Consider the following 26,851-nt stretch of genomic DNA (forward strand, 5'->3'; position numbering starts at 1 on the left):
CTTAAAACTCTTTCAGCCTCTGCCCCTTACCCAGTTCCAAAGCCACTACAATATTTTTAAGTATTTTTTTACAGTAGCATCCCACTTCTCAGTAGCAAAATGTGTATTAATCATGATTCTCCAGAGAAACAGAGTCAATAGAATGCGGGGAGAGACAGGCAGAGAGAGAGATTTATCATAAAGAATTGGCTTATGCAATCATGGAGGCTGAGAAGCCTAAACCTGAAAAAGGCAATAGTATAGTTCCAGTCCAAAATAGAATTACTGAAAAGCCTATTTGATAGCACAACAGAATGACTATAGTCAATAATAACTTAGTTGTACATTTTTTAAAAACGAAAAGGGTATAACTAGATTGTTTGTAACACAAAAGATAAATGCTTGAGGGAATGGATACCCCATTCTCCATGATGTGATTATTATGCATTGCATGCCTGTATCAAAACATTCCTGTAATCCCATAAATATATATACCTTCTGTGTACCCACAAAAAAATTAAGAATTCTAGTAAGTTAAAAAGGTAAGTGCAAAAAATAAAGAATGACTGAAAAGCAAGAAAACTGATGGCATAAGTCTGCTCTAAGTCCAAGTCCAAAAATAGGAGAAAACTGATGTCCTAGCTTAAAGATAGTTAGACCCAGAGAAAAAATTATTTCCTATTCACTGTTTTATTCTATTCAGGCTTCAACTGAGTGGATGAGGCTGACCCAAATTGGGAAGGGCAATGTGCTTTACTTTACCAATTTGAATATTAATCTCATCCTGAAACATACGCACAAACACACCCAGAAAGAAAGTTTAACTAAATATCTAGGTATGCCATAACATACAAAATTAACCATCACATTATCTATCCAAAATAGAAGCATCAAGTTCAAATTCTCATCATTTATTGTCTAGAAAAATATAATACTCACACTAGCCTTTTCTCTATCTAGTTCATAGTTTCCAGAAATATGTCCCTAAAATAAAAATGCATTTCTAGCACCTTGGGATATGCATCTGTATACTTTTATCAATGTAATGTATCATCCTTCTTCACTCTTTCTCTTTGGTTAACTAAATTATTTGCTTTTCCTCAACTCTACCATATACTCTCTTATTCCTTTTGCCTTTGCAAGTTACTTGTGCAAAATTTGACTCTTTTTCCTTCATCTAAGTCAACCCTAAAATTATTTTAAGCTCTGTCTACGCAGAAAAAGTGAAGTAGAAATATCACTAAACATAGAAAATTATGAAAAGAAAAATAATCTATATGCACTCTATATGTGTTATACTCTAGGTGGTAAATGCTGTAGACATAGCCAACGTGACACCAGCCTGAAGGCAGAGGAACAAGAAGCTTCCATTATCATATATTCCACCGGATAGCAGAGGATACTTTGAAGTTTTTCCTTCAGGTTTCTGACCATTTAGATTAAGGTATGGTGATTTTAATAACTCGCAGTAGATGAATTAAAGTTTTAGACTTGATCAACACTGAAGTGATGGTCACTGAGAAAATGAGAATTAGAGGTGTATGAAATCATGTATCTTTTAACATGCACTCTCTGCAATGGCGGTACTCAGGAAGGGTGTTGCACTAGGGAGGAGGAAGCCATTAGATGCTCTAGGTGAGAGAGGATGTAGAAAGAGGTGAAAGAGTAGATCTGCCCTCCTCGCAGGTTCCCACAGAAACAAGCATGGATACCTCCTACTTTTCAATATGCTGCAGAGAAACAAATAGGAGATTATGTTGTGCAGACTTCAAAAAAGCACAGTAAGATACCCTCTCATGTTTATGTTAAGTAACTATGTGAGTTGTATCAAGGGAACAAAAAATATACAGTGTGCATTTCAGTAAAAATAAATTAATTCTTTATTAAGAAGGGTAGCACTTGGCCTCCCTTCTTTCAGTAAAACACAAAATTCCCAACTGTGAATACCTACATTTTTCCATTTAAATTTCTTACCAAAATAAAGGGAATTATTAGAATTGTCACTTTTTAACCATCTGACCTAGTTAATCTTAATGAGTTTTTAATTTCTTTTTTAATGCCAGTCCAGGAAGCATGTGTTTTTTGCAGTGAACAATGGAGAATATTTAGAAATTATGTAAAACCACTACTTCTTCCTGTTGTGAATCATTTTTAAGTTGAAGAAATGTTGGTTTTCCAGTTTGTTGAAGAGCATTGAAATGACTAATATTTAAAATAAAAAATATGCATTTTAGTATTTGTTAATTTGAATACATTCTCTATCTTCTTGATTCCTTTTTCCAGGATATGAACTTTTCTGCTTTTGACTAAGTCTAAGTTTACAGAGTCCCACTGTGTCAGTAGGCCACTTCAGAAACAGACACCAAGATGGGATAGGTGTGCAAGAAATTAATTTAGCAAAGTTTCTATCGGAGATAATAGGTGAAGGAAGCAAGAATGAGATTGTGAAGCTTTCAAACAACAATGCAAGTCTCACAACTGTAAAAGAAGATTCAAAGATTAGGTAGGAAGAACTTCAGACTAGAGTGCAGCTCCAAGAAAGTTTGTGCAAGGCCAATGAGCGCTCCCCAAGAAAAGCTGTCAGACAGAGGAGTCCTGCATGGGGAGAAATGGCCTGCTCTAGGGCCTCCACCATGCTCAGTCTTTGGCTAGGAACAGCCTTTGGCAGACCCAGTGTCGTAGAAGCTAGGGGCTACCATTAATTGTGCCTCTTTGCCTGAGGTTATCTTTAAGGAAGATCTGTGGGGCACAACTTCATGGACTCTATAACCAATCCCTTATGTTGCACAGATCCACTTCACACTGTTGCTCCATGAAGGAGCAACTCCTCCATGGTTCCCATATGCTACCTTCCAAAAGAGAAGCAGAAAAGGGAGAACAGTGGCCTGAACTGCATCCTCCATCACTGCAGAGGTCTATAAGCCATGCTGCTACTCATCATACTCTCTCCACTTTCCATTCTAAATCGCCCACCATCATTTTCAGCTGTCACCTCAGTAGGTGGATTATCTGGTGGTGTTCTCCAAACCTTCACTTTAGAGTAGCCTAAGCCACTGACAATCATACTCTTCTCAGATCAGAACTTATTACATCATCTACCTGGCTATGAACAAGTCTGACTCTGTGACTGTTTCAATCCACTGTCAGTCCTGGGGTGCAAAGGAGACACCAGTTAACTTCTCAGAGATTCTGGTGCTCCTCTCACCAGCACATTCCTAATGCCATGGTTAATGTTATGTTCTCTGGGTCCCACAATGGAACATAAACCTCTAGTGGGTCTTCTGGTCTCATACAATGTATCAGTTGCTGCATTCTCACTTTCCTTGCCCCTTTATTCCTTTCTTACCATCTGCAAGGACAACTAAGTCATTTTCACTTTGCTCAGAATGAGCCATGATCCTTTTCTCAAGGTTTCTAAGAGCTTCCCGGCAGTGAGTTTCCCCCCTCCCCTGGGGTTCTTGCTAGGGTATTAAACCCAATGTCCTGAGAAAGTGTCCCCAAGTCAATGAATTCATGTTTTCCTAGCCTGTGTTCCCCCCTACCTGTGTTATTGTTCCTAATATGAAGGGAGAAAAAATGATATTACTTTCAATATCACAAAGGGTGTACACTCCTTCTGTGATATTGTTCCTAATATCCAGGGAGGGAGAAGATGATATTACTCCCAATATCGTAGGGTGTGTACATTCCTTCAGTGATATTTTTCCTAATATCCAAGGGTTAAGAGGTTGATATTGCTCCTAATATCACAGAAGTGAACACTCCCAATTATATTACTCCCAATATTGCAGGGCCTGTACACCCACTTTGTGATATTGTTCACAATAAGAAGGGGGTAAGAGAATGATATTACTCACAATATAGCAGGTGGTGTACACCCCTCTTGTGATATTGCTCCTAATATTCAGGGGAGGACAGGATGAAGTTACCATACGTATCACAGAGGGTTTACATGCCTCATGTGATATTTTTCCTAATATCAAAAGGTGGAGAGGACAATATTACTTTCAATATTGCAGGGGGTGTAAACACCACCCTTGTGAGATTGTTTCTAATATCCAGTGGAAGAGAGGATGTCATTCCTCCCAATATCACAGAAGTTGTAAATCCTCCTCTGATATAGTTCTTAATATCCAGGTGGAAATAGGATGATATTACTCACAATATTGCAGGGGTTGTACAACCCCTTTGTGATATTGTTTCTAATATTTAGGGAGAGAGAGGATAATATTACTCTTGGTGTCACAAAGGGTGTACATCCACCTTGTGATATTATTCCTAACATTCAGGGGGAAGAGGACGATATTACTCCCAACATCACAGGAAGCGCAGACCCTGCCCCTGTGATATTGTTCCTAATATCCAGGAGGGGACAGGATATTCCCAATATTGCAGGGGGTGTACACCCCCACTGTGATATTTTTCTAAATATTCAGGGGGGAGAAAATGATATTACTTCCAATATAGCAGCAGGTGTACAAATTTCTTGTGATATTGTTCTTAATATCCAGAGGCAAAGAGGATAAAATGACTCCCAATATCACAGGGGATGTACACCCTCCTCTGTAATATTGTTCTTAATATCCAGACCTGGAGAGGATGATATTACTTCCAATATCACAGAGGGTTTACACACCTTCTATAATATTGTTCCTAATTTCCAGTAAAAAAGAGGATGATATTACTTTCAATATCGAAGTGAATGTATACCCCTCTGTGGTATTTTCCCTAATATCCAGGAGGGGAGAGGATAATGTTAATCCCAACCATGCAAAGGCTGTACACCACCCTGTGATATTGTTTCCAATATACAGGAGCAGAGGAAATGATATTACTCTCAGTATCACAGGGTGTGTACACTTCCCCTGTGATACTGTTCCTAATATCCAGGAGAAGAGAGGATGATACTACTCTCATTATCACATGGCATGTACACTCCCCTGTGATATTGTTTTCAATATCCAGGTTGAAAGAGAATGATATTACCTGCAATATCACATGAGGTATACACACCACCTGTAATATTATTCTCAATATACAGGGGGTGAGGATGATATTATTCCCAATATCGCAGGGAGTTTATAAACCCTCCCTGTGATACTGTTTTTAATATGAAGGGAGCAAGAGGATAATATTACTTTCAATATCACAGAAGGTGTACACACCCCTGTGATATTTTTCCTAATATCCACAGAAGAAGAGGATGCTATTACCCCCAGTATCACAGGATGTGTACATCCCCTCTCTGATATTATTCCTAATACAAGGGGAGTGTACACCCTCCCTGTGATATTGTTCCTAATATTTGGGGGGGAGATGATATTACTCCCTATATCCCAGGGGTTGTACACCCCTTCCTTGAAATTTTTCCTAATATCCAGCAAAGGAGAGGATGATATCACTCTCAATATCACAGGGAGTGTTCACTCTCCCTTTGATATTGCTCCTAATATTTAGATTGGGAGAAAATGATACTGCTCCCAATATTGCAGGGGGTGTACATTTTTCCCAGTGATATTTTTCCTAATATCTAGTGGTGGAGAGGATATTACTCTCATTATCATAGATGATGCACACCCCTACCCCATGATACTGTTTTTAATATCTAGATGGGGAAAAAGTAATATTACTCCCAATATCTCAGGGGGTTTACACTCCCTCATGATATTTTTCCTAATATCCAAGAGGAACAAAGGTGATATTACTTTCAATATCACAGGGGCTGTACGTGCCCCTGTGATATAGCTTCTAATATCCAGGGAGGGAGAGGATGATATTACTCCCATATAGCAGGAGGTGTTCACCTCCCGTGTGATATTGTTCTTAATATCCAGGAACAGAGAGGATGATGTCACTCATAATATCGCAGGGGGTATACACCTGCCCTGTGATATTGTTCCTAATATCCAGAAGGAGAATAAATGATATCACTTTCAATATCGCAGTGTGGGTACACTCCCCCTGTGATATTGTTTCTAATATTCAGGGGGAAAGAGGATGGTGTTACTTCCAATGTCGCAGGCTTTGTTCCCACTGTGATAATGTTTCTAATATCCAGAAAAGAAGAGGTTATCACTCCTAACATCGCAGGGATGTACACACTTTTATTGATGTTGTTTTTAATATTCAGAGGGTGAGAGGATGATATTATACCCCATATCGCAGGGAGTATACACCCGCCCTGTGATATTTTTCATAATATCCAGGGGTGTAGAGGATGATACTGCTTTCAGTATTGCAGAGAGTGTACACCCACCCTGTGATTTGTTTTTAATATCCAAGTGGGGAGAGGATGACATTACTCCCAATATCGCAGAAAGTCTACACACCTTCTGTGATATTGTCCTTAATATCCAAAGGGAGAGAGGATGATATTACTCCCAATATCTCAAGGGGTATACACCCCCTTGTGATATTGTTTCTAATATCAAGGGAGGAAAGGATAATATTACTCCCAATTTCACAGGGGTGTGCACCACACCTGTGATATTGCATTAAATACCCAAGACTAAAGAAGATGATATTACTCCCAATGTGTCAGGGGATGTACACCCTCCCTGTAATGTTGTTCTTAATTTCCACGGGGAGAGAGGATGATATTACTCCCAATATCGCAGAGGGTGTACAACCTTCTTGTGATATTGTTCCTAATATCCAAGAGGGGACAAAATAACACTACTACAAATATCATAGGGGGTGTAAACCACCCTGTGATATTGTTTTTAATATCTAGAGGAAGAGAGGATTATATTACTCCCAATATTGCAGGGGGGTGTACACCCGCCATATGATATATTTTCTAATATCCAGGAGGGAAGAGGATGATATTACTCTCAAAATCACAGGCGGTGTGCACCCCTCTCGTGATATTGTTTCTTATATCCAGTGCGGGAGAGGATGACATTTCTGTCAATATCACAGGGGTGTTACAAGCCACCTGTGATATTGTTCCTAATATCAAGGGGGGGAGAAGATTATGTTACTCTCAATATATCAGGGGGTGTACACCCCTCCTGTGAGATTGTTTCTACTATCCAGTGGAAGAAAGGATGATATCACTTCCAGTATTGCATCTGTGTAAACCCCCTGTGATATTGTTCCTAGTATCTAGGAGACAAAAGGATGATATTATTCCCAATATCACAGGGACTGTACATCCCCTATTTGTGATATTGTTTCTAGTATCCATGAGTGGATAGAGTGATATTACTGTCGATATCGCAGGGGGTGTACATCCACCCTGTGATATTTTTCATAATATTCAGGGGGAAGAGAATGGTATTACTCCCAATATCACAGTGGGTGTAAAAAGCCCCTGTAATATTTTCCTTAATATCCAGGAGGGGAAAGGATGACATTACTCCCAATATAGCAGAAGGTGTACAAACCACTTTTGATAATGTTCTTAATATCCAGGAAGAGGGAAAATGATATTACTCCCAATATCACAGAAGGTGTACAACTTTCCCGTAATATTGTTTTTAATATCCCAGGAAGGTGAGGATATTATTATTTTTAATATCGCAGGGGATTTAGATACATCCTGTGATATTACTCTTAATATCCAGTGAAGGAGAGGATGATATTACTTTCAATATCGCTGGGGCTGTACATCTCTCTGTGATTTTTTCCTAATATCCAGTGGGGGAGACGAGAATATTCCTCCCAATATCGCAAGGAATGTACGCTCCCCATATGATATTATTTCTAATATCCAGAATGGGTGTAAATAATATTACTCTCAATATTTAGGATGGGAAAGGATGATATTACTTGCAATATCGCACAGGCTGTAACACCTCCTGTGATACTTTTTCTAATATAAAGGGGGGAAGATGATATTACTCCCAATATCACAGGGAGTTTACACCTCCTCCTGTGATTTTTTTTTTTTTAATATGAAGGGAGAAAGAGGATTATATTACTTTCAATATCGCAGGGGTTGTATACCTTCCCAGTGATATTTTTTCTAATATGCAGGAAGGGGAGGATGATATTACTATTAAGATTGCAGGGGATATACACTCGCTTTGTGATATTGTTCCTAATATTTAGGTGGAGAGAGGATAATATTAGTTTTAATATCCCAGGGGGTGTACACTTTGATATTTTTTCTAATATTTAGGGAAGGAGAGGATGAGATTACTCTCAATATCATAGGGAGGGAAGCTCCTCTGTGATATTTTTCTTAGTATTTAGGTTGAGAGAAAATGATATTACTCCCAATATTGCAGAGGGAGTACACCACCCTACACCACTCCTGGTGATATTGTTTCTAATATTGAGGGGCAGAGAGGATGATAGTACTCCTACTATAAAAGGAGATGTACACCCTCCCTGTGATATTGTTCCTAATATCCAGGGAGGAAGAGGATGATATTACTTGCAATGTCGCAGCAGGTGTACAACTTTCCTGCGATATTGTTTTAAATATTCAAAGGTGGAGAGGATGATATTACTCTCAATATCGCAAGGGGTGTACACCCCCCGAAATTTTGTTCCTAATATCCGGGGAGGAGAGGATGAAATTGCTACCAATGTCACTGGGTGTTTACACACCCCGTGTGATATTGTTCCTAATTTCCAGTGAAGGAGAGGATGATATTACTTTCATTATCGCAGAGGGTGCACACTCCCCTGTGATATTGTTCCAAATATCCAAGGAGGGAGAGGATAATGTTACTGCCAATATCGGAGGGGCTGTACACCTTCCCTGTGATATTATTTCTAATATCCAAGGGGGAAAGAAAATGATATTAATCTCAATATTGCAGGGGGTGTACACTCCCCCTTTAATATTATTTCTAATATCCAGGAGAAGAAAGGATGATGTTACTTCCAATATTGCCGGGCTTGTACACCCCCCTGAGATATTGTTTTTATATCCAGGTTGAGAGAGAATGATATTACTTGCAATAGCACACGGGGTGTACGATATCACCCCCTTCATGATATTCTTCCTAATATACAGAGAGGGAGAGGATGATATTACTTCCAATATCTTAGGGAGTTTACACCCAGCCCTGTGATATTGTTTCTAATATGAAGGGGGGAAGAGGATTATATTACTTTCAGTATTGCAGTTTTGTACACTTTCTCTGTGATATGTTCCCTAATATTAAAGCGGGGAGAGGATATTACTTCCAATATCACAGGGGTGTACACTCTCTCTGTGATATTGCTTCTAATACACAGGGGAGGAGGAGAGGATGATATGACTCCCAATATTGCAGGGGGCGGACGCCCTCCCTGTGATATTGTTCCTAACATTTACGGAGGGGAGAAAATGATGTTGCTCCCATATCCCACGTGTTGTACACCTGCCCTTTAAAAGGAGAAGAGATTATATTACTCTCAATATCGCAGGGAGTGTACACCCCCCTATGATATTGTTCTTAATTTCCATGGGGGAAAAAAAGAATATTACTCCCAATGTCGCAGGGGTGTACACCCTTGCTTTGACATTGTGTTAAATATTCAGAGGGGGAGAAGATGATATTACCCCCAATATGGCAGGGGGTGTACACTCCTCCTGTAATATTGTTTATAATATCCAGGAGGAGAGAGGAATATATTACTCCCAATATCGCAAAAGGCATACAACCTTCTTGTGATATTGTTCCTAATATCCGGGGGTGAGAAAATGATACTACTTCAAACATCACAGGAGATGTTTATCCCCTCCCCCGGTGTTACTGTTCCTAATATCCAGGGAAAGAGAGGATGATATTACTACGAATGTTTCAGGGATGTACACCCACCCCCTGATATTGTTCCCAAAATCCAGGAGAGAAAAGTATGATATCACTCCCAATATCACAGAAGGTGTACACCCCTTCCTAATATACAGTGAGTGAAAGGATATTACTGTCAATATCACAGGGGGTTTAGTCGCTACCTGTGATATTGTTCCTAATTGCAAGGGGAGAAGAAGATTATATTACTCCCAATATCGCAGGCAGTGTACACTACCCCTGTGACGTTGTTTCTAATATTAAGTGGAAGAAATCATAACATTACTTGCAATATTGCAGGCGTGTAAACACCCCTGTGATATTGTTTCTAATATACAGGGGGCGAGAGGATGAAATTACTCCCAATATCACAGAAGGTATACACCCCTTCTCATGATATTGTTTGTAATATCCAGAAGTAGATTGAATGATATTACTCCTGATATCGCAGGAAGTGTGTACCTCCTGCCCCCATAACATTGTTCCTAATATCCAGGAGGGGAAAGAATGACATTACTCCCAAAATCACAGGGGTGTACACCTCCTTTAAAATATGGTTCCTAATATCAGGGGTGGGGGAGAAAAACATATTACTCCCAATATCACAGAAGGTGTAAAACTTTCTTGTAATATTGTTTTTAATATCTAGGTGGAGAGAGGATGACACTACTTTCAATATCGCAGGGGATTTACACGAACCCTGTGATATTGTTCCTAATATCCAGTGATGGAGAGGATGATATTACTTTTAATATGGCAGGGCGTGTACACACCCTTGTGATATTCTTCCTAATATCAAGGGAGTTGGGAGAGGAGAATATTACTCCCAATATCGCAGGAGCTGCACACCACATTGTGATATTGTTTCTAATATCCAGAGTGGGCATAAATGATATTACTCTCAACATTGCAGGCGGTGTACTCTCCCCTTGTGATATTCTTTTTAATATCCAGAAGGGGGAAAAATAATATTACTCCCAATACACACCCCTGAGATATTGTTTTTAATATCCAGGTTGGGAGAGGATGGTATTACTTGCAATATCGCACGAGGTGTCCACCTCCACACCTGTGATATTGTTCCTATTATACAGGGAGTGGGAGAGGATGATATTACTCCCAATATCACAGGGAATTTACACCCCCTTGCCTCGTGATATCGTTCCTAGTATGAAGGGAGGGACAGGATGATATTACTTTCAATATCGCAGGAGGTGTATAACCATTCTGTGATATTGTTCCTAATATCCAGGAGGGGAGAGAGCGATATTACTCCCAATATCTCAGTGAGTGTACACCCACCCCACTCCCGACCAGTGATATTGTTCCTAATATACTGGGAGAAAGAGGGTGACATTGCTTTCAATATCGCAAGGAGTGTACACTCCGCCTCGGTTATTGTTTCTAATATCAAAAGTTAAGAGGCTGACGTTACTCCCAATGCTGCAGAAGGGGAACGCCCCTTCTACAATATTGTTTATACTATCAAGGAAGGGAAAGAATGATATTCCTTAAATTATCACAGGAAGTGTACAACCTTCTATGATATTATTCCTAACATCCAGGGAAAGAGAGGATGATACGAATCCCAATATCGCAGGGTGGGTGTGTACACGCCCCCCCGTGATATTGTTTCTAATATCAAAGAAGCGAAGATGATATTGCTCCCAATATTGCAGGGGGTGTACACTTGCCCTGTGATAGGGTTCCTAATATCCAGGGGGGAAGAAAATGATATTATTCCCAATATCGCAGGGGGTGTACACATCCCCTGTGAGATTGTTTCTAATATCCAGTGGAAGAGGGGATATTATTCCCAATATCACAAAAGGTGTAAACACCCCCTGTGAAGTGATATTTTTCCTAGTATTCAGGAAAGAGATCATATTACTCCCAATATTATAGAGTGTGTACAACCCCTCTGTGATATTGTTCCTAAAATCCAGAAAGAAGAGGATGATATTACTTCCAATGTCGAAGGGGATGTACAATTTTTCTGTGATATTTTCCCTGTTATCCAGAAAAAAGAGGAGGATATTACTCCCAATGTCACAGGGAGTGAGCACCACCCTTGTGATATTATTCCTAATATGCAGAAAGAAAGAGGGTGATATTATTCTTTATATCGCAATAGGTGTACACTCCCCCTCTCATATTGTTCATAATATCCAGGAGGAAAAAGATTGATATTACTCCCAATATCGCAGGGGCTGTAAAACCTTTCTGTGATATTGTTTCTAATATCTGAAGGGAGAGAGGATGATATTACTCCCTATGTCGCAGAAGGTGTAAAACCCCCCTATGACATTGTTACTAATATCCAAAATGAAAGAGAATAATGGTACTTCAATATCACAGAAAGTGTACACAACCCGTGTGACACGGGGTGTACACAACCCCTCTGGTATTGTTTCTAAGATCCATAAAAAAAGAAGATGATATTACCTCCAATATCGCAAGAGGTGTACATCCCCCTGTGATATTGTTCCTAATATCCAAGGTGGAAAACGATGATATTACACCAAATATCGCAAGGAGTGTACACCCTTCCTGTAATATTGTTTCTAATATCCAGGGGTAGAGAGAATAATGTTAGGCCCAATATTGCAGGGGGTTTAAACCCCTCCTGTGATGTTATTTTAATATCCGGCAGTGGAGATTATATTATTCCCAATATCGCAGGGGGTGTATACCCCCACGGTGATATTTTTCCTAATATCCAGGAGGAGAGAGACTGATATTACTCCCAGTGTCGTAGGGGGTTTACACCCCCCTGTGATATTGTTCGTAATATGCAAGGGGGAAGACAATGATATTACACCTAATATCACAGAAGGTTTACAACCCCCCTGTGATATTGTTCCTAATTTCCAAAGGAAGAGTGGGTGATGTAACTCCCAATATCGCAGGGAGTGTCCACTACCCCTGTGATATGGTTCTGAATATCCAATAAGAGAGAGGATGATATTACTCCCAACATCGCAGAAAGGGTACACCACCCGTCTGATATTGTTCCTAATATCCATAAAGGGAGACTCGGGGTATTACTTCCCAAATCGCAAGGGTTGTATGTCCCACTTGTGATATTCTTTCTAATATCCAGGGGAAAAAAAGGAACAGCCAGTGGGGGAGGGGGGTGCTGTTACTATCATCCTGTTTTATTTTGCATATTAAGAACAATATCACAGGGAGGCGTACACCCCTTGCGATATTGAAAGTAATATTACCTTTTGGGCCTCTGCATAAAGGCAAATTAAAGACAATATCAGACAGATACTAAAGACAATATCATAGGGTTGTGTACACACCCTGAGATATTCAAAGTAATGTCATGATCTCCTTCCCTGGATATTAGAAGCAATATCACAGTGTACATCCCCTCTGATATTGGGAGTAATAATCATCCACTTCCTCTCTCGATACTAGGAACAACATCACAGGGAGTTGTACAACCCTGCGATATTGAAAGTAATATCATTCTCTCCCTTCCTGGATATTAGAAAATATATCACAGGAGGAGTGTACACCCTTTGCGATATTGGGAGTGATATTATCTTTTCTTTCCCTGGATATTAGCAACAATATCACAGGGAAAGTGTACACTCTCTGAGATGTTGGGAGTGATATCTTCATCTCTGCCTCTGGATATTAGAAACAATATCACAGGAGGGGTGTACATCCTGTGCGATATTGGGAGTGAAAACATTCTCTCCCCTTCTGTGATATTAATATCAACACAGAATAGGTTTATGCCCCCTGTGATGTTGAGGGTAATATTATCCTTTTTCGCCGCTGAATATTAGGAATAATATCACCAGGGGATTGTACATTCCGTGCAATATTGAGCGTAATACAATTTTCTCTTTTCCTGAATATTAAAAACAATGTCTCAGAGGGTTGTACACTCCCTTTGATTTTGGGCATAATATTATCCTCTTTCCTTCTGGATACTATGAACAATATTACAGTGGGGTGTACACTCCATGCGATATTGGAGTAGTATCATCCTCTTCTTCCCTAAATGTTAGAAACAATATCACAGCGGGGATGTATACTTCCTGTGATACTGAAAGTAGTATCATCCTCTCCCTCCCTGAATATTAGGGACAATATCACAGGAAGCATGTGCACCCTGAGCAATATTGGGAGTAATATCATCCACTTGTCCTCTGGATATTAGGAACAATATCACAGAAGGGGTGTACACCCCCTGCAATATTGGGAGTAATATCATCCTCACTTTTTCTAAATATTAGGAACAATATCACTGGGGGATGTGTACACCTTCTGCTATTACAGGAGTAGTATCATGCTCTTTCTTCTTGGATATTAGGAACTATATTACAGGAAAGGTGTACAACCCCTGCGATATTGAAAGTAATATCAACCTTTTTCCCCCTGAATATTAGAAACAATATTAGAATACTAGAAACAATATTAGACTACTAGAAACAAACAGGCTATGGGGTGTACACTCCCTGCGATATTGGGAGTAACATTATTTTCTCTCCGCTTGGATATTACAAACAATATCACTGAAGTAATGTACACCCCCTGTGATATTGGGTGTAATATCATTCTCTCACTCCCTGGATATTAGGAACAATAGCATGGGGCGGAGTGGGGGACATCCACTGTGAAATTGGGAATAGGGAGGGTGTACACGCCCTATGATATTGGAGGTAATATTCTCTGCCTTCCTGGATATTAGGAACAATATCACAGATAGGGTGTACACACTCTGTAATATTGGGAGTAATATCATCCTCTTCCCTTCTGGATATTAGGAACAATATCACAGGAGAAGTGTACACCCACTGTCATATTGGGAGTAATATCATCCTCTCAACCCCTGGATATTCGCAACAATATCAAAGAAAAATTGTACACCCTTTGCAGTATTGGGAGTAATATTATTTTCTTCTCCCTGGATATTAGGAACAATATTACAAAGAGGTGTACCCCCCCCGTGATATTTCGAGTAATATTACCCTGTCTTCCTCGGATATTAGGAGCAATTTCACAAGAGGAATGCACACTCTCTGCAATATTGAAAGTTGTATAATCCTCTCCCCTCCTGTATCTTAGGTACAATATTACACGGGTGGTGTATACCCTCTGCGATACTGAGAGTAATATCGTCTCTTCCCCTGGACATTAAGAACAACATCACGGGGTGGGTGGTGTACACCCCTTGTGATATTGGGAGTGACATTATATTCTCTTCCTCTGGATATTAGGAACAATGTACAGGGGGTGTGTACACACCCTGAGATATTGGAAGTAATGTCATTCTCTCCCCGTTCTGGGTATTAGAAACAACATAACAGGGGGTTGTAAACGCCCTGTGATATTAGGAGTGGTATCATCCTCTCCCCTTTTGGACATTAGGGACAATATCACAGGGGGAGTGTACATCCCTGCTATAATGGGATCTATATCATCCTCTCTTTTCCTGGGTATTAGGAACTATATCACAGATGAGGTGTACAACTTCTGTAATATTGAAAGTAATATCATCCTCTTACTCCCTGAATATTAGGAACAATATCATAGGAAAGGTGTACACCTTCTGCGATGTTGGGAGTAATATCATTTTCCCTCCGCTTGGATGTTAGAAACCATCCTTCTTGATGAGGACAAATATATTCTCCATCTCTGTACACTTATTGATCTCATCCTCATACTTGTTCTTGAAGTTCTCCACCAGCCCCTGCATGTTGCCAAGCTCCGCCTCCAGCTTCAGCTTCTCCTAGCCCACAGTCTCCAGCTGCCACTGAAGGTTATTGATGTAGCTCTCCAACATGTTGTCCATGTTGCTCCAAGCCTTCTGCTGCTGCAGGAGGCTCCACTTGGTCTCCAGAATCTTGTTCTGCTGCTCCAGGAACCATACCTTGTCGATGAAGGAGGCAAACATGTTGAGGGTCTTGATCTGCTTCTTCTCCTGGGTGCACACGGCCTGGATGTTTGGGTCCACCTCCAGGTTAAGGAGGCTCAGCAGGCTCTGGTTGACCATGGCCCTGGTTATACCGCTGGCCCCACCATAGCCTCTGCCTAGGCCACCCCGGAATCTCTGCTGCCTACTAGGGAGAAGCTCAAGGAGCTAACGTGGGCACCATGCCCACTGGTGTAGGAGCACCTACTGAAGGCCCCAGGGATAGAGGTGGACACCTTGTAGGACTTCTGGGTCAACCTGATGGACATGGTGGAGGCAGGTGGGCTGAGCTAGGTGGAGATTCCAGAAGTAGCAGGGAAGCTGCTTCTCGGGACTTTTATTTCCTTTTATTTCTTTCTTTCTCTTCTTTTCTTTCTTTCTTTCTTTCTTTCTTTCTTTCTTTCTTTCTTTCTTTCTTTCTTTCTTTCTTTCTTTCTTTCTTTTTTCTTTCTTTCTTTCTTTTTTTCTTTCTTTCTTTCTTTTTTTTTTTTTTGAGACAGAGTTTTGCTCTTGTCACCCAGGCTGGAGTGCAATGGCATGATCTGGGCTCACTGTAACCTCTGCCATTCCAGGTTCAAGCTATTCTCCTGTCTCAGCCTCCCAGGTAGCTGGGATTACAGGTACCCCCCCACCACGCTTGGCTAATTTTTGCATTTTTAGTAGAGATGTGGTTCCACCATTTTGGCCAGGCTGGTCTCAAACTTCTGACTTCAGGTGGTCCACGTGCCTCGGCCTCCCAAAGTGTTGGGATAACAGGCGTGAGCCACTGCACCCGGCTGGGATTTTTATTTCTTTAAGTAATCTCCACACTCTTTTCCATAGCAGTTGTACTAGTTTACATTTTAACCAGCAGTGTAGAAGTGTTCCCTGTTCACCGCATCCACACCAACATCTACTATTTTTGATTTTTTGATTATGGCCATTCTTGCGAGAGTAAGGTGGTATTGCATTGTGGTTCTAATTTGCATTTCCCTGATCATTAATGATGTTGAGCATTTTTTCATATGATTACTGGCCACTTATATATCTTCTTTTGAGAATTGTCTATTCATGTCCTTAGCCCGCTTTTGGATGGGATTTTTTGTTGTTGTTTTTCCTTACGGATTTGTTTGAGTTCGTTGTATATTCTGGATATTAGTCCTTCGTCAGATGCATAGAGGGTGAATATTTTCTCCCACTCTGTGAGTTGTCTGTTTACTCTGCTGACTTCCTTTTGCCATGAAAAAGCTCTTTAGTTTAATTAGGCCCCAGCTATTAATCTTTGTTTTTACTGCATTTGCTTATGGGTTCTTGGTCATGAAATCCTTGCCTAAGCCAATATCTAGAAGGGTTTGTCCAATGTTATCTTCTAGAATTTTTAGTCTCAGGTCTTAGATTTAAGTCCTCAATCCATCTTGAGTTGATTTTTGCTTAAGGTGAGAGATGAGGATCCAGTTTCATTCTCCTATATGTGGCTAGCCAATTATCCCAGCACCATTTGTTGAAAAGGCTATACTTTCCCCACTTTGTGTTTTTGTTTGCTTTGTTGAAGATCAGTTGGCTGCAAGTATTCGTGTTTACTTCTGGATTCTCTATTCTGTTCTATTGGTCTATGTGCTTATTTTTATACTAGTAACATGCTGTTTTGGTGACTATGGCCTTATAGTATAGTTTGAAATCAGGTAGTGTGATGCTTCCAGAATTGTTCTTTTTGCTTAGCCTTGCTTTGGCTATATGGGTTCTTTTTTGGTTTCATGTGAATTTTAAAATTGTTTTTTTCTAATTCTGTGAAGAACGATGGTGGTATTTTGATGGTAATTGCATTAAATTTGTAGATTGTTTTTGGCAGTATGGTCATTTTCACAATATTGATTCTGCCCATCCATAAGCATGGGATGTGTTTTCCATTTGTTTGTGTTGTCTATGATTTCTTTCAACAGTGTTTTGTAGTTTTCCTTGTAGAGGTTTTTCACCTCCTTAGTTAAGTATACTGCCAAGTATTTTAATTTTTTTGCAGCTATTGTAAAAGGGATTGAGTTCTTGATTTGATTCTCTGCTTGGCCACTGTTATATGTATATAAGAGCTACTGATTTTTTTACATTAATTTTGTATCCTGAAACTTTGCTGAATTCTTTTGTCAGTTCTAGGAGCTTTCTGGAGGAGACTTTAAGGTTTTCTAGGTAAGCAATCATATCATCAGCAAACAGTGACAGTTTGACTTCCTCTTTACTAATGTGGATGCTCTTTATTTATTTCTCTTGTCTCATTGGTCTGTCTAGGACTTCCAGTACTATGTTGCAGTGGTGACCGTGGGCATCCTTGTCTTGTTCCAGTTCTCAGAGGAAATGCTTTCAAGTTTTCCCCATTTAGTGTTATGTTGGCTGTGTGTTTGTCATAGACGGTTTTTATTACCTTGAGGTATTTCCCTTGTATGCTGATTTAGCTGAGAGTTTTAATCATAAAAGGATGCCAGATTTTGTTGAATGCTTTTTCTGCATCTGTTGAGATGACCATGTGATTTTGTTTTTAATTCTGTTTATGCAGTGTATCATGTTTATTGACTTGTGAATGTTAAGCCAGCCCTTGCAGCAGGTTACCTTAAAGGGAGAAAAACTATATACCACATCCACCATGATGGCTTCCAAAGATTTCTATTCCACCCATGCACTTGCATATCTGTCCCTTGAGCAGACTTATAAGTGTAACCACACACACGAAAAAAGTTGAGAACTCTTGGTATAAAACAGAACACATACAAACATATTTGTTTTGTTTTGTTTCATTTTGTTTTGTTTCTTGAGCCAGGGTCTCACTCTGTCACCCAGACTGGAGTGCAGTGGCACGATCTCGGCTTACCACAGCCTCAGCCTCCCAGGCTGAAGGGATTCTCCCACCTCAGCCTCCCAAGAAGCCAGGATTACAGGTGTACACAACCACTGCCTGGCTAATTTTTGTATTTTTAGTAGACATAAGGTTTCACCATGTTGGCCAGGCTGGTCTTGAACTCCTGACGTCAAATGATCTGCCAGCCTTGTCCTCCCAAAGTGCTGGGATTACAGGCATGAGCCACTAGTTCATGTATTTTAAATGAATAAGTCTAACTATCAAATCACTACAGATCTCACATTTTCTTATATGTAGCAGTTTAATTTTTAAATATCAGTATTTAAAAAATATAGGCCAGGTGCGGTGGCTCATGCCTGTAATCCCAGTACTTTGGGAGGCTGAGGTGGTTGGATCACTTGAGCTTAAGAGTTCAAGACCAGCCTGGTCAACATGGTGAAACCCTCTCTCTACTAAAAATACAAAAACTAGCCAGGCATGGTGGTGGGCGCCTGTAATTCCACCTACTTGGGAGGCTGAAGAAGGAGAATTGTTTGACCCCGGGAGTCAGAGTTTGCAGTGAGTCGAGATCATGTCATTGCACGCCAGCCTGGAGACAGACCAAGAATCTGTTAAAAAAAAAAAAAAAAATGTAAGATACTTAAAATTACAGTGTAAAAAAATCATTGTCGTTAAAATATCTGAAGAGAGACATTGTTTTTCACAAACTTTAAGATACAAATGATCAAAACTTGTAAAAATTATTAAACAAAATGTTGTCTAAGATCATTTCTGAAACCATGATTCCATGCAATATTATACTAAATGATATTGCTACTATTCAGCTATAATTGTTTTAGCTAAAGAAATATGCTATAACGATAAGCTATTAGCAGAAAGCAAACTACCATAAGGATATATCCATATATTTCCAAAAGGTAATACATTATATGTAGCAATTTTCCATGGTATAGGGTTGAAAGATCCTTTATGTTAAGAATTAAGAAAAACCAAAACCTCAATTTGAGCACTCATGAGTAGCTTTCAGAAATTTTAGAGACAACAAAAGGGGTTTGAGAGCATTTCATTGTTTGAAATGTTATTAAGCAAAATTATACTTCCCCATTCTTTGCCTTCTCTCTTTTTCCTAACACATCCCCCAGGAAGATCTGTAAATAAACCTTCCCACAAAAATTGTCATTCCGTTGGAAACAGTCAATTCTTTTTTTTTTTTTTTCATTCCCAGGGTTTGGTGTTAAAGAATATAATATATTTTTCTATTCCAAACTCTTAGATTGACTGGAAACGGTATACTATCAACTGTAATGAAAAATCTTTCCCTGTCTTCAGCAAATGCCATGGTTTTTATTTTATTGCTTAATCAACTATGTTGTAATATAATATTAAAATGTTTGCTTATGAATATAAAATATTTATAAGTAACATATTTATTCTAAGCACAGTTTCCCAAATTATACAAGATGAATGCCTGTGTGTTTAACATAAATTACAATTTACTTTCTTTGTACTCTTAAGTGGCTAATCCAGAGTTAATAATTCAGACTGTTCAATCGTATTTGTTGTATTTTTCCTGATGCTTTTATTACTTATTTATCAGTTAGAATTTTTTCATCTAATTTTCTGTTAACAAGGGGGTTTACATTTTACTGAAAGATCACTAGCAGGGGAATTCAACGGGATGTTAGCAATATCCAATCATACATGTCCAGAGTTCTCTTCAATCATAAAACACATGAGACCTATAATTTCAGCACGGATGCATGACTGTAGAAATTCTAAGTTTAAAAAGCCCCCAAGTACTATTGAGTTCATTGTAGAAAGCTGACATTGCTTCTTTCAGCAGATAAAAGAAATATAATTATGGACCTCTCCAGTAGGCAGTTTATGTCTACTTTGAATGCTATAGGTGTGATGTTTGCTTTCAGATATTTTATAACCTGTCTTCTTACTAATTCTCTACAGCAACATAGTTCTCCAAATTAATCTTGTATTTCGGGCAATAGTATTTTCAAAAATCAATCACCTCAGCAAAATGTCTCTTTTTTTATTTGTTTATCACATAATATATATGAACTACCCCCTTCAAAGTCTACTTAAGACTGATAGTAGAATTTCAAAGACTTTTACTCACTTTTGATTTTTATCAAAGTTGTAACTATGGTGCTCACTGGCTTTTGTATAAAATGCTGAGAAGAACAGAATTGAAAACTGTGAGAAATGCTGACTTTTATTTCTAGTGTTTATAGGGATTTTTTAGAAAAATAATAACGTAAGGTTTAAATTAATGTTTTCTTTTCTTTGAAGGAAACAATGTCATTGAATCAAGAATTGAATGCCTGATAAGAAAACCTTAATCTGATAAGAATACCTTTCCCAAAGGAATTAGACTGTTTCAAAAAGTTATACTTTAAATTCATTATGCCTCTCCTGGCCTATAAATACAGTTAATGAAAGTATTCACCAGGGAAAATAAGTATTGAAAGTACTCACCTCCAAATTATTGAAAGCAATAATGTATTGCCCTCATTAGAAAACATCTAAGTATGTGTTATTTTTATTTTCACATTTTGCCATAATTAAAATAAACAGAATATATTAGCAATATTTGCACAGTAATTTAGATTTGCTTTCATTGACAAGAATAAAATAAAAGGAACTAAGTAAACACATCATCTTTAGGGTATAGACAAAAATGCTATATCCACAAAGTTAAATATCTACCCATAGAGCAGACTGTTTTACTATAAGTCATAGAACTGACTTTTTTGTGGAATTAAAGTCAAGTCTTCAATTTTCAAATAAGCACATTGTTAACCTAGAGAAGTCATGTATCTTCTTCAAAACCAAATGCTACACAAAATGGTATGCAACTTTTAGTACTTTTCATATGAAATATTAGGCAAGACATTACACAACTATGTTTTCTACTTGGACCCATTTAACCTATAAGTTTTTAGAATTTCCACCATGAATTAATAACCAACCTAGCAGAAACCACTATGAAAATACTAATTGTCCACCTCATCAAATACAATAAGTCATTTTTTGCAGATACTAAGTAAGGCATACCATCCATGAAAAGACTAATTTCAGGAGAGGCAAAGCTATTGGGGTACTCAAAAGAACATGATAGTAGGCAATGAGACACCTGGGAGTCATCATAGGTGTGTCATCAACTCAGCATTTTACGTCTTTAGGCCTCTGTTTTCTCCATCATCAAAAGGATGAGTTTAATAAATGAGCTTTAATAACATGCCATCCAAGCCACACAGCAGAACCCTTCAAATAGGTAGATGCATAGTAGTCACTCTCTTTGTTCCTTTAGCAGATACTACACTAATAATTCAACATTCATCTATCTTCTTACTCTCAACCTTTCTGTGCCAACCCCTACCTCCCTCCAAAAAAAATGTAGATTTATTGAGGACAGGGATATGGAAACCATCTGATAACTGTTTGGGAGAGTGATTTATATAAAGACTCTTAAGAAATACTTGGGTATTGGGTAGTGGGTACTCCCAGCATATTAGAAAATCAAATATTTCAATTGCCTATCCCAGTTTTTTTCATAATAAATCTCTCATAGGGTAGGTAGCTTTTACTTCTAAGAAACACCTAACTTACATCTTCTAGTGACTGTATTAGCTGATCTTGCACTGGAGAGGGAGATACTGATGTACAGCATGACAATACCTATGTCTAGCACTTCTCTCTGCTTAAGCTGATTATTCCATCACAAACAAGAATTAAAGAAATAGGCAAAAATAACTCATAATTTGTCATGTAGGATCAATACAGAAAAAAATTTTGAGGCTACTGTGGGGAGGGTGTATCTATGTGTGTGAGGAAGTGAGTTGCTTTATACAGTTAAATTTAAGAAGAAACAAATAGGCCATATTATCTAGTGACTAAAGTGGATTTTCTGAAACCAGAAGACCTGGGCTTGAATACTAGATCTGCCACTAACTGTGGAACATTGGACAAGTAGCTTAGCTTCTTCATTCCTTAGCAAAGCTGCAATATCATTTTATACTGTGCCCAACAAATTATGTAGCCAGTCCTGAATATTAGCTATAATTTATCTAACTCTATTACAGTAGAGTAATAAATTACAGCTAATATTTAGTCACCCCACTGTACTTTTGCAATCACTCCTACTGTACTATTTACCCTTGAAGGTAGAAAATAAGTTTTGTTTATTCTATACCATAACAAAATAATTATTCCTTGGTGAGTCTGCAGAATATAACATGTTTTCTGAATTCCAATAACTTATAGAGCAAATCCCCATGATAAATCAAATTGAGATATGTCTCAATTGTGATTGGCACCCATCATGCACCTAATACCCATTCTCCAGTTGAGGAAGACTCAAGTTCTAATCTTCTGTGAGGAGATGTAAGCATAAAAGGAAAGATTACCCCAAAGAAATAACAGGTGATGTGTCTCAGGATATGGCAAGAGGATGTGAGGATGTGGAAAAGCTGAAAGTAGTTTCTCTTTTCCAGTCTTTTCCTGTACCAAGGAATTGGAAGACTTCTAGAATCACTATGACTGTACTGGAATTCCCAGTCAATATCAGGACTCATAATCCTTCTCACTAATATTTCAAGTAAGTCAGATAATTGCCACCAGATAACACCAAAATACAACAGAGATTGGACTTGTTTCATGTCTGTCTTAATTTAAGGTCTTCCAGAACTTGAGGTCATTAAGCTCATTAATTTCATTAATTTCAAAATATGCCCATTCATTTGAATAATCTCACAACAATCTATTTTTGGACCCAGGTTATTGTATTTGGTAGGAATTTTGTGGCTGGAAAAAAAAATAACTTACAATTGGATGGCTTCTTTAAGTGTGTTTCACAGAACATGAAACCCATGAAATATATTTTTTTTCTTAAATAGTTAGTACATACTATTTTCCCTTACTTCATGAGTCTCACTACCAAACAATACAGTAAATATTGAAAATTCTTACAGAAAAGGAAGTTATTTAGTTGTGTTTAACCCCATATATTTTCAACTTACACTTATTAACATTCTCATTCTGGTTTCTGCAGAAAATATCTAAGAAAATGTTAAAATAGCTTAAAAAGAGACAAGGACTCAAAGACAGGAACATCTGTGTGGCCTAGGAGAGTAAGAAAAATATTCGTCTAACATCTTGGATCTCTGATATCATTTCAAATCCTTCTTGAAACAAGAAGTACTTTGTCATATTCTCTGAAACATCCACTTCAACAACACATTCTTAAAATAGCATTTTATTGACTATTTCATGAGAATATTGGAAGGAAAACAGTTTTGTTATATACAACACAGTAAAAACTTAATAAAATTCCCTAATAGATACTTCTATTTCTCATTCTTTCCCACTAAATTCTTCTTCCAACCTTGCCACTTAATTTCTTTTCCTCTTCCTACACAAAGCTTCCAGGAAACATCCACAATTGTGTTTCCTAAACTTACTTACTCTCTTCTACAAAATAATCATTTACTAATTTCACAGACAGTAAATAATAACCATCTATATTTCTTCAAGCTTTGACTCCCTATGCAGATGGCTTATCAAAGCACTTGCTTAGAAAGTCTCTTTGCTGCAAAAATCTATTACTAAGAAAATAAGATTCCCTTCATATTTTACACACACACACACACACACACACACACACACACACACACACACGTATATATTTAAAGAAGAATTATCTGATATCTTAAGCTAAGGATAAAAGGCAGACTCTAAGCCATTTTTTATGGAGGTGTTGGGGAAGAATTAAAAGGGGCAAGAGTACTAATGACTATTTAATGTATGTACCTATTTAACAAACACTAAGGAAGCATATGTCAGTCATTTTTCTAAATGCTTTACAAACATTAACTCATTTAAAATATAGCCTTGCAAATCACAATTGCAATCCCAAAAGGCAGTAATTGGACCTCCTCATGTCTGCCTCCTTCTATCACACAGTGTTTAAATTGGGATCCTCACCAGAATGCTGCTGGGAAAGTCACTTACATTTCAGGCTACATCTTCCTAAACTCTGTCTTATTGGTCAACACTCCTCTGTAGCTCTTTAGTTACCCAAAAAATGTCTCATAGCTTAGCACTGGAGTGCTCAGAAGCTCTGTCATTGGACTGAAGTTTTCTCAGTTTATAATTACCCTCTTGGGAATTTCATTCCTTCACTTGGTTTTAAATGTATCCATGCGCTGATGACTTCCAACTCCTGCCCCAAAAACAAACTGCTCCTCTGAACCCCAGTTTCTTTCAACTCAGTTTCCTTCTTGACATTGCCAATTAGATGGTTAATAGACATTTATAATTTAATGGTTCCAAAACTGAACTCGTAATCATTCTCCTAAACCCATGCCTTCCACAGACTTTCCCGTCTCAGCAATGACAACTCCATCCTGTCAGTTGCTGTATTTGTTTGTTTTCACCTTGCTGATATAGACATACCCAAGACTGGGAAATTTACAAAAGAAAGAGATTTATTTTACTTACAGTTCCATGTGTCTGGGGAGGCCTCACAATCATGCCTGTCTCACATGATGGCAGACAAGAGAAGAAACCTTGTGTGAGGAAACTCCCCTTTCTAAAACCATCAGATTTCATGAGACGTATCACTCTCATGAGAATAGCATAGGAAAAATATGCTCCCATGATTCAATTACCTCCCACTGAATCCCTCTCACAACATGTGGGAATTGTGGGAACTACAATTAAAGATGAGATTTGGGTAGGGACACAGCCAAACCATATCTTTCCACCCCCCGCACCTCCAAATCTCATGTCCTCACACTTCAAAATCAATCATGCCTTCCCAACAGTCTCCCAAAGTCTTAACTCACTTCAGCATTAACTCAAAAGTCACAGTCAAAGATAAGGCAAGTCCCTTCTGCCTATGAGCCTGTAAAATCAAAAGCAAGTTAGTTACTTCCTAGAAAAAATGGGGCTACAGGTATTGGGGAAATATGGCCATTCCAAACGGGAGAAATTGGCCACAACAAAGGGGCTAAAAGCCCCAAGCAAGTCTGAAATTCAGTGGGACAGTAAATCTTAAAGTTCCCAAATGATCTCCTTTGGCTCCAGGTCTCACATCCAGACCTGGATCTTTGGCTCCAGGTCTCACGCTAATGCAAGAGGTGGGTTCCCATGGTATTAAGCAGCTCTTCCCCTGTGTCTTTGCAGGGTACAGCCTCCCTCCCAGCTACTTTCAAGGGCTGGCATTGAGCATCTGCAGCTTTTTCAGGTGCCCAATGCAAACTGTCAGCAGCTGTACCATCCTGGGGTATGGGGTATGGTAGTCCTCTTCTCACAGCTCCACTAGGCAGTGCCCCAATAGGGACTTTTTGTGGAAGCGCTGACCCCACATTTCCCTTCTGTGCTGCCCAAGCAGAGGTTCTCCATGAGGGCCCCATCCCTGCAGCAAACTTCTGCGTGGACATCCAGGATTTTCCCTGCATCTTTTGAAATCTAGGCAGAGATTCCCAAACCCCCATTCTTGACTTCTGTGCAGTCGCAGGCTCAACACCACGTGGAAGCTGCCAAGGCTTGAGACTTGCATCCTCTGAAGCCAGGGTCCACCCTCTACATTGGCCCCTTTCAGCCATGGCTGGAATGACTGGGACACAGGGGGCACCAAGTCCCTAGGCAGCACACAACACGGGAACCCTGGGCCCAGTCTGCAAACCACTTTTTCCTTCTAACCTCTGGGCCTGTGATTGGAGGGGCTGCTGTGAAGACCTCTGACCTTCCCTGGAGACATTATCCCTATAGTCTTGGTGATTAACACTGGATTCCTTGCTACGTGTGCAAATTTCTGCAGCTGGCTTGAATTTCTCCTCAGAAAATGGGATTTTCTTTTCTATTGCATTATCAGGCTGCATATTTTCCAAACTTTTATGTTCTTTTTACCTTATAAAACTAATACCTTTAAGAACACACAAGTCACTTCTTGAACACTTTGCTGCTTAGAAATTTCTTCTGCCAGATACTTTAAATCATCTTTCTCAGTTCAAAGTTCCACAAATGTCTAGGGCGGGGGTGAAATGCCACCAGTCTTTTTGCTAAAACATATCAAGAGTCACTTTGCTCCAGTTCCCAACAAGTTCCTCGTCTCCATCTGAGACGACCTAAGCCTGGGCCTTATTGTTCATGTCACTATCAGCATTTTTGTCAAAGCTATTCAATAAGTCTTTAGGAAGTTACAAACTTTCCAACGTTTTCCTGCCTTCTTTTGAGCCCTCCAAATTGTTCTGACCTCTGCCTGTTACCCAGTTCCAAAGTCACTTCTAAATTTTCAGGTATCTTTTCAGCAGCACCCCACCTCTGGCAACTTACTGAATTAGTCCATTTTCACACTGCTAA

General features: G+C 39.0%; 1 pseudogene; it reads right to left on the reverse strand.

Moving 5' to 3' along the window:
• Positions 1 to 15,327: 15,327 nt before the first annotated feature.
• LOC126953393 (keratin, type II cytoskeletal 8-like) lies at positions 15,328 to 15,917 on the reverse strand (annotated as a pseudogene).
• Between the last annotated feature and the right edge of the window lie 10,934 nt (positions 15,918 to 26,851).

Source organism: Macaca thibetana, chromosome 4 (assembly GCF_024542745.1).
Source record: "Macaca thibetana thibetana isolate TM-01 chromosome 4, ASM2454274v1, whole genome shotgun sequence".
In the NCBI taxonomy this organism is placed as follows: domain Eukaryota; kingdom Metazoa; phylum Chordata; class Mammalia; order Primates; family Cercopithecidae; genus Macaca; species Macaca thibetana.